This window comes from Cryptomeria japonica, chromosome 1, assembly GCF_030272615.1.
Source record: "Cryptomeria japonica chromosome 1, Sugi_1.0, whole genome shotgun sequence".
Taxonomy (NCBI): Eukaryota; Viridiplantae; Streptophyta; class Pinopsida; order Cupressales; family Cupressaceae; genus Cryptomeria; species Cryptomeria japonica.
The window spans coordinates 137,105,573-137,115,544 of record NC_081405.1 but is presented as its reverse complement, the minus strand read 5'-3'; positions in this window follow the sequence as shown (position 1 = coordinate 137,115,544).

The window sequence follows — 9,972 nt, the reverse complement described above, 5'->3', positions numbered from 1 at the left end:
TAAATTAAGATTTAATTAATATTCCTATTTCTCTATATTAACCTATTAATCAAATTAAAGATTTGATTAATATTTCCCTTCTTCTATCCTAGCCATTTAATTAAATTTACATTTAATTAAAATCTCCCTCACAGCCATTTAATTAAATTTACATTTAATTAAAATTCCCCCTCTAGTCATTTTAATTAAGTCTACATTTAATTAAAACCCCTTTTGCATTTAAATAAATCTAAATTTATTTAAAAATCCCCCCACTTGCGAAATCCTATAAATGCAAGTTGCAACTAAAATTAAAATAAATTTTTTTTTTTTTTTTTTTAAATTCTTTTTTTCCCCACCCACTTGCAAAATCCTAGATCTCTCACTTGCCTCCTAAACATTCTTCTAGAACCCATCTAATCTTAATCAATTAGCCTAATCAACTCCTAATCATGTCCTTTCCCTAAATTTGAGGAGGTCACTTCTCAAATTTGGAAGAAAGTTCTAAATGCATTTAAGACTTTATTTTCTTCAACAAGATAACTTGTTGAGTTCCCCCAAATTTGGAAGGACTCTTACAAATTTGTCCCCAAAGTCCAATTAACCATTAATGGTTAATTCAACATCTCCTCATGGTTAGAGACTTTCTCTCTAACTTAACCCTCATCTAACCCAAGGGTCTCATCAAGCACTCGTGGCTTTGACCCTAGTTATCCTATTAACCCTTGCAGAAGAGTTTACCCCTTGGGTAAAGGCTTTATCTATTTGTTATCCACTAACCCAACTGTAACCTTACCTCCTAAGATAGCCACCATGTCTCCTCAAGCATTTAATGCCTCTTACATATCCTCCCAAGCCCTCTCAAGATGACATTTGTCAACTGGGGATTGGATTGAATCCCTAACATGGATTGAGTAACTTTCAATCCTATCCCTTGTTGAGGTTATTCGATCTCAACCCTCCATTGCCCTATTTTCCCTATAAATAGAGCTCTCATTCTTCATTCTCCATATCAAGTTTTTATGCATCTACATTATAGTCTCATAACATTAAGCACATTATCTCTCTTTGATAGAATAGCATTTTAGATCATTTTTATAGCATGTTAATCTTATATATATCATGTTAATCTCATATCATGTTAGCTTCATTTTAGTATCATTTTCATATTAGTTTTAGCTTCATATTAATATCTTGCACCATATCATTATCTAGTTTCATATCTAGATCATTCACTAGGATCGTAGTTGCATCAATTTTGATCCTAGAATCATTTAAATCTTGTTCTCTAGGTTGTCATCCAAGAGATCAAGTGCTCTTCCAAGTGAGGGCCACCTTGAATCTTGAGGATCTTTAGAGATAGAGGAACATGGAATGTGCTTAGAGTTTGGTTTTTCAAAGTTAGCTTCTTGGTTTTGGATTTTGATTTCTAACCTCTAACATAATGTTTCATGTGTGTGTTTGAGATGTTTTCTATTGGAATCCAATAACACTAAGAGGGGGGGTGAATCAGTGTTATACCGAAAAGAACAATTTTAGCCTTATTAAAACATGCATACACCACCGGCATACTGGTACATACATAATTGAAAGAAGTAAAGCAACCAATAATCCAATCACATAAATGAGAACCATAACATACATAATTATACGTGGAAAACCTCAAAGAGGAAAAACCATGGTGGGATTTGTGACCCACAATATCAATCTACTAGCCATATGAAGAGATATTACAAAATATAAGGGGTATGTACTTGGAGGAAGGCTTACAGCCTAGAGCACACTGCTCAATCACAAAAGGAGCCTCACTGACTACATATAAATCTAGACTACAATCTGGAGAAGTGTTGAACTATAAAAGATAGCATCTTCTATGCTAGAATACAGTTTCGATTAAGCTCTGTATATTCCGATCCAAAACCCTAAACCCTTTACCAGAATAACCCTTACATAAATATCCTCATATACATAATCTCTTTGATATATCTCGCATCATATCACATCCACATATATTCCATAATCTCTTATTGCCATATCAAAATGATCTAATCCAACTGACCTATATACCCTATACAATTTATCATGTCTTATGTCGCTTACAAAAATAATCACAATATCATTATATATGTCGGCTAGATAACATAAATACATAAATATCAAAAACAATTGCCGATGTCGGATCCAAGAGATGTCGGCCTCCAATACTGATAACCATATTCTAAACCATGTCGGCCTGCATTGTCGATAACCAAGGAAATATTTTCATTTTGTCAGTGTCGGTGCCAATGAAGTGCATGTCGGTACACAACTGAACCAAAACATGAAGTCAGAACAAGATACCATGTTGCCATCAATGACAACATAGTGAAACCAACCAATTAAACATCAATTGCCAACAGTTTTCCTCTATTGCAGGATGATACCACATTACAGGCATACATTAATTAGCACCCACTGCGGGGCTCAACCCCATTTTCAGACATTTCTAACTTTTTTTCCCCAGGATGATCTACAGGAATTTTTGAACACATATTACCTCGGTTTAGCGCATATGCACTTTCTTCTAGCACATCTGTTCTTTTTTGTAGTGCATATATTCTATTTTGTAGCACATTTGTGACCTGTTTTGGCGCATATAAATAATTATGTGATGCATCTGACACTTCTTTTAGCGCATCTGGCACTTCTTTTAGCACACACAACACTTCTTGTAGCGCATACAACCTCTATTTTAGCGCATACAAAACAAAGAACAAAAAAAAAATATTAAAAAAAAAATGTCACTTCTTTTAGCCCATTTGACACTTCTTTTAGTGCATCTGGCACTTCTTTTAGTGCATCTGGCACTTCTTTTAGCGCATACAACACTTCTTCTAGCGCATATAATCTTTATTTTAGCACATACAAAACAGAGAGCAATTTTTTTTATTTTTTTTATTTTTTTTGTAACAAGTTAGAAAGTTAGGCTTGTCTAGCCCACCATTGATCTTTGATGATTACTAACTAGTTTTGTGCAGGTTCTAACAGTGTTTTGCAGGTTCAAAAAGGAATTAGATTAGTTCTTTCTTTCTAAGTTAGTAAAAAGAACTCATTTTTCTCTTTTTGCAAAAGGTAAAAAGAACTACATTTTCATTTGGTGCAACTAAAAGAGACCTCATTCTCAGTTGGTGCTTAAAAAGAATCAAATATTTCTTTATTGCAAGGATAAAAAGAACAACAAATATCACATTTTGATTTTTTTCAAGATTAAGATCACACTTATTTTTGGGCTCTAAAAAGAACCAACAAATTTTCATTTCTTGTAAAAGGCTAAAAGAACAATCAACCTTTTTGTTGCAAGTAAAAAAAACAAGCCACCTTTGGTTTTTGCAAAGCGATTTACTTTTTGTTGACCACACGATTTACTTTTGTTAACCAAGATTTGATTTTTCAAAGTTCAAAACAAATTGCTTTGTGGGATTAAAATTAAACACCATGTTTGGTTGGAGCAACATCTCCAATTAAGACTTAGAAAATAATTGCTTGGAAGGATAAAAAGAACACTTGTATTTTGTGTCTCGAAAGTGGTAGGTATATGCTCTTCCCTTAATTGGGTGACCAAAAATCCAAACCCACTCTTTTTATGCTTTCTTTACTTTCAAGCAATTAAATCCTTTAGAGGGCCTACCTTCTCGAAGCCTTGAGAGGGCTAGTGAGAAGGGTACGAACCAAGTGGGTAACGACTTTATCGCCAAGTTTATCAACCCACTATAATCAAATGTGGAGGTTGATGAAAATCCCCTCCAATAGAAGTGTGCATTTGATAGCCTTCCCCTAGTATCCTTGTGATGTGAAAAGCCTTTGTTCTAAAGGCTGGGAAGCCTCTTAATTGAGTTTATCATTTGTCATGCCGAATGGAATCCTTACTATGAACCTTAGCATTAAAATCTTTAAACCGAGTCAATTTCCATAAATTGGCAATATCATAGTGCAAGGGTGGGGAAGAATCTACCCCCAAGATTACTCACAATATATCTCCCAAGATAACTACCCAATTGTGAAGCAATTCACTTTGGGTTATTTCTGGCAAAAGGCAAAAAAATGGGTGCCCTCTAGGGGGTGACAAAGTTGTTTGAGTTGACGGAGTATCGAGACTAGTGGGCTATGATATTGTTGATGACCTTTGAATAAAGTGTCTATCTGATGTGTCCTTTATTGTAAATCAAACTAGTGAAAACATTGGATATTTGAAAATATCGTTACAAAAACATACACTCAATGTTTAGAATAGGGATGATCATTGTTTTCATGTGTGTTATGTCTTCTTGTTATGAACATTGAAATATATTGCAAATCAACCAATACAATAATCAATTCAAAACAAAGAGCAAAGAGCAACCTTAGAGAGAAAAGAATTTCCAAATCCAACAAAGCACCTTTTTGAGGTAGTTATCAACTTTTCAACTATCTTTAGGCAATATTTTCATCCAACAAGAGTAGGGGAGTATCAAACAAAGTGATCAAGAGTTTATCATCCAACTATCTCAATGACAACAATACCTAGCTAGGTATTCAAGTTACTCAAATCAAGTTTCCATATCGAGAGACTTTATCCATATCATTTGATGTGCTTTGTCATAGGAGCATATCAAACAAACCTTCTATTCAACTTAGTAAGCTTGAGTATCCGAAACAAAGTATCCATCAAGTCAACAACATCAGCCTATCCAAACTGAAACTTTGATCACTCATGTGACCATCCCTTTTCACTTGAAAAGAAGCTTATTCAAAGGAAATGAGTCCTAGCCTAAATAAAGATCAAGATATAATGGCTCTCCAATCTAATCCTATTTTTATCAAGATCCCACCTATCAAGAATCTTATGATGATCCCCTAAGATTTTGGTATTCCATCCACGATGATCCCCTTTTATCTCAAGAGCAGAGTCCCATTCAACATCCACCTCCTAAGAAAGAGCATGATATCCCTTTCATCTCCTTCACTAATCTAATTCAAAATCAAGAGAAAATCACAAACCCAAATGATCCTACTCCAAGTCAAGATCAAGATCAAGGAATCCTTTCATCATCCAAATCCATTTTAGGTCCTTTCATTCCAAAGTCAAACTTTTCATCATCCAAATCCATTTTTGGTCCTTTCATTCCAAATTCAAAATCTTCATCCTCCAAATCCATTTTAGGTCATTTCATTCCAAAGTCAAACTCTCCATCCCTTCCATCCATCTTGGGTCCTTACCTCCATCCATCCACCAATCCATCACCTCAAATGATCCATAAGAAAGATCAACAAAGGCACCATCTTTGAACTCCTTTCAACCATCTATCTAAACATCTTTCCAAAACTATTCTTCCATCATTTCCTTTATCTATTTTAGGTCCTTATGTCCCAAAATTCAATTTTCCTCCATCTCTTCATCACTTCTCAAGTTGTGTACCGACACTCATCTTGAATATATTTCCATCTATCCTCGCACAAATCTTCAAAAATTCTATCTATTATCCAACACCTCTTTTCCATTCCTTCAATCCCTATCATTCAGTCCTTTGCATAAATCCTTCATCTGTGAAATAGGCATTTGTGTCATTTTGTCACATCCTTTCCCGTGCAAAGAACCACTTATCATATCTTGGTACTGACATCTTTTGATTACTATATCTCATACACTTAATCAATTACTCTAAATCATTGTGATCTCTTAGTCGAAGACATGGCTAATGAAAAATCTAAAATCTTGCTTCAACGCCACTATAATTATCAGACCCATGTAAGTTCCATCACTTACAAGCCAATGCAAGAAAAATAAAGAGCAAAAAGACAATATCAAAAGATCAAAAGCATGAGAAAGAAAATAAATATCAAGAAAAGAAAAATGCAATGAAATACAATATCAAAATGCTTGGCTATGGGAACATGCAAATAACTCCATTGGGGCTATGGACGCCTAGTTGAAAATGGAGCAATATTTGTGAGATTATAGCGATAACCTCATCGAGGCTATGGACGCTCGCAGGCAGCGAGGCTCTATCCAGGATGCTTTTGAAGTTAGGTTAGCTCAAGTAGCTAGCCACGTTGGATTATGAAGATTACAAAGATCATATGAGCCGAAATGAACCCACTTGCACACACATGGGTAATCAAAGACTAAATACCTTGATCCGGTTTTGGATTATTCTTCCCTTTTGAGTATGCTTCCTAGTCACTAGATATGTTCAGTTGAATTTTTCCAGAGGTTCTTAGTGTGGGTTGGGTCTCTATCTTTGAAAAGTTCAAGAACACTTAATCGGGTGGTGCTAGATGTTGTGATAATCTTACATAATGCCTTTTTTCAAATGAAAATCTCTATGCTTGGGGGAAAATTTCATCCACTCTATTCTTCCTACCATATCTCCCATCATCCTTCCTCCAATATCTATTACTCTATCTAAATTCATCCAGTGCTATCTACGATCTTGCTTCACTTTATCCATACCATCTATCCTACCTATTCATTGCTTCCATCATCCCTCACTATCTATAATCTTGTTTCTCCTATCCATATCCTATCTCTATCCATAACCTCTTTTCCATCCTTTATCTTGATCAGAACTCAGGACAAAATCATGATTTTAAAAATCTCTTTATGTGTCTCCTCATAAGCTACCTTCGTCTTTCTCCTATCCATTTCCACCTCAATAGTTCAGTCATCTATTCATAATGTTCCTTGTCTTGCTATACATTAGGGAAACCAAATACATCTTTCTTCTAATCCAAAAAACTCCAAAAATTAAAATTTCCAAAAACTAAAATAAAAAAAATGAAGAACAAAATTAAAAATCAAAGAATGAGCGCATGGCAAATCCATCAAATCAACAATAAGAACCATATTGAAACCAAGCTTCATATCGAGACTCAATCAATCAGTCCCATATCATAAACCAAAACAAGACCCATATCGAAACCAAGCATCATATCGAGAATCAATCAATAGCATCATATCAAGACTCATATCGAAAATCAAGTACCATATCAATCAACCAGAGTCCCATATCGAAATCAAGCAACATATCAAAGTTCAGTATCATATCGCAATCAATGACCCATAATGAAATTACATTTCATATCAATCACGCAAGTATCATATCAAAGATCCTTCAATCAATTGAGAATCATATGGAAATCCAGAAATATATCAAAATCAAGCATCATAACGTAATCAGGACCCATATCAAATCAAGAACCATATCAACCTATTCACCCATATCAACAATCAGTTTGACCCATATCAACACTTGACCCATATCAACAATCGGGATTCATACCAACGCGACCTTGGTGGATGTGTGGGGCATGTACGCACTATGCCTACATTTGTCTTCCTCACTTCTTCAATATTTTCTTTTTAATAAAAACTCTCAAAGTTTGCAATCAAACTGATCACATGTCTTGTTAATCAATTCATCACTCAAAATCTATCAACATCAACATGTCTTATATAGGGATAGGTACACTCAAAACCAAACATATCAGTCTTATACGGGGTACTCACTCTTTGAAACCAAACATTCTTATCAATCATCGAACAAATAAAAACAATGACATAGATCAGTATGACTGTTGGATTGTGTTCTAGTTAGCCTTATCTTTATCAATTGATGCCAGTATATGTTTCATCTTTCAAAAATCATAAAAATCAAAAAGTGTAATAAAATCAAGTGGTGAAAACCTAGAAATAGGCTCTCTATTTGTGACAGAGCAGTTCCTCCATCTATTTGTACATATTATATCCACCCATCTGAGCCATCACCAGAAATTCACAAATGCTTAGCAATCTTGGACATACTTAGTGTAGTCACTATCCTTGATTTATCTAAATCAGTTATCCAAATCATATCCCACCATGGCTTGGTGTTCAATGTACATATCCATATCGAAGTAGTATCAAAATAAATCCTGACCTCGCTGGGGGCATTTTGCCTTGAGGGTTTTAGACATCAAACCAAACACGTAGCTTGACAACAAGGATCAGAACAACCAACAAATGACAACGGCAATGCAAGAAGACTAGATATCATGGAATTGAACTGATTGGAATTGAACAAAAGATCTATTTGCAAGGTATTTTACTTAACAAGAATACATTTCCAATAGCATGCATGCTTACTTATGGTTGTTAATTTTTGCTTATTATATCTCCTAAGAAACTCAGGGATGTCTCACGACTAGAGAAGCAAGGAAGGAATGTGATGTTTTCTTTATCTATTGTTTGGGAGTGAAGCCTTCTACTATGAAGATTTGTCTTACAACGTGATCATCTAACATATCACTGAAGACATTTTTGGATTTGTCTAGGAAAAAGGTTAACTCTTGTTTGTTTTACGCAAGCAACACTCAGGTCGTATTGGTTCAATTATACCTCGACGCTTGTATCATCTTGCAATATCAAAATCTATGTAAGTTATACTTAGGTCATTATGGTCTAATTATACCATGATGTTTATATCAAATTTCAACAAATCAAGGCCCGATGATGAAAACAAAGGAAGCACTGGCAATTTGATCATAACAGATTGCAACATTGAGAACGAGAATGCATATTAAGCTTTACATTAGTTGCACATCATTATCATCTTAATCTTGCATTAGGTTGTATATCATTTTAATCTTGCATTAGTATCATTTCATTATCATTTTCATCGTCATGTCAATATTACATCTCGTATCATACATCTTATTTTCAATAAACATCTCATATTATACATCGCATTTTCAAGATACATCTCATCATCATCATCTAGTCACATTCATCATTGCATCCATCGCATGGATATCTATCACATCATCATGGAATCTTTCTTCACTTTCGTATCTTCATCATTCATCCAACTCTCATCTATCATGTCTTATACATGATGTATCTTTCCTGAAATGATCAAGTCTTATATAGGATATATCGTTCCTGAAACCAGACGTTTTGATCATCTTTGTCTTATACAGGTGTCATTCCTAAAACCAGACTTGATCCCAATCTTATCAATTCTATCAATCCATTTCATCTGATCCATTATATCATGTCTTATACAAGATGTATCTTTCCTGAAACCAGACATTTTGATCAAGTCTTATACAGTATATATCATTCCTGAAACCAGACATTTTGATCATCTTTGTCTTATACAGGAGGTGTGGTGAAGGAGCACCTAGTTGAGCAAAACTCTCCTTTTTGAGTATTTAATGCTTTCATGTTTGTAATGTCTTGTGTCAAGTTTATAATGTTGTTTTAGGTTGTTGTGTGTCTTGTTTAGTGGTTTTGATCTCATTTTGGGCTCAAGAGGTCAAGTTTTGCCTTTCAGGCTTTGAGTTGACAATTATTGCCAAAAATGTGCAAAGTTGCCAAAAAGGTCTTCTAATGCTTTCCAAAGCATTGAAACATGTTTGATAAGTGTTTTTAAGCATTTCTAAGGTGTTTAGACAAGTTGATAAGGTTAGATTGTCAAAAATATCTTTTGGAGCAAGAAATGTTGTCATTTGGCTTGAAAAGTTGTCAAAGTTGTCATTTTTGGGTTTTTCTAGAAAAATGTAGTTGTGGAAGCCTCATGTCCATATAGGGCTTGGTAAATAATTAGAAATTATATAAAAAGGCCTCCCTTTTCCTTGAGAAATGTTGGTGATTGTATGAGAAAGAGCTTCTTAATAAAAATCATGAAATTTTGGCTTTTATGACTGGTTTTCCTTCTTTTGAGTAACAGTCTATACTGTAGCTCTCATAGTCCGTACCGTACCTTTGGGAAGTGTGCATAATATTTTTACAATTCTCTCTAATTTATTGTTGTTCTGGTTTCCTTGAAAATTTGATTATACAAAATTATTTTCACTCTTGTGTGCTCACTGCCCTGTTAAGGGTTTGGAGTGGGAAAATGCCATAACTTGACTAATCCAGGTCTGGGATCCCAAAAAATGGATTTAGTCAAGTTTTAATTCATGTATATACTATACATATGCTCTACTTTATGCCAA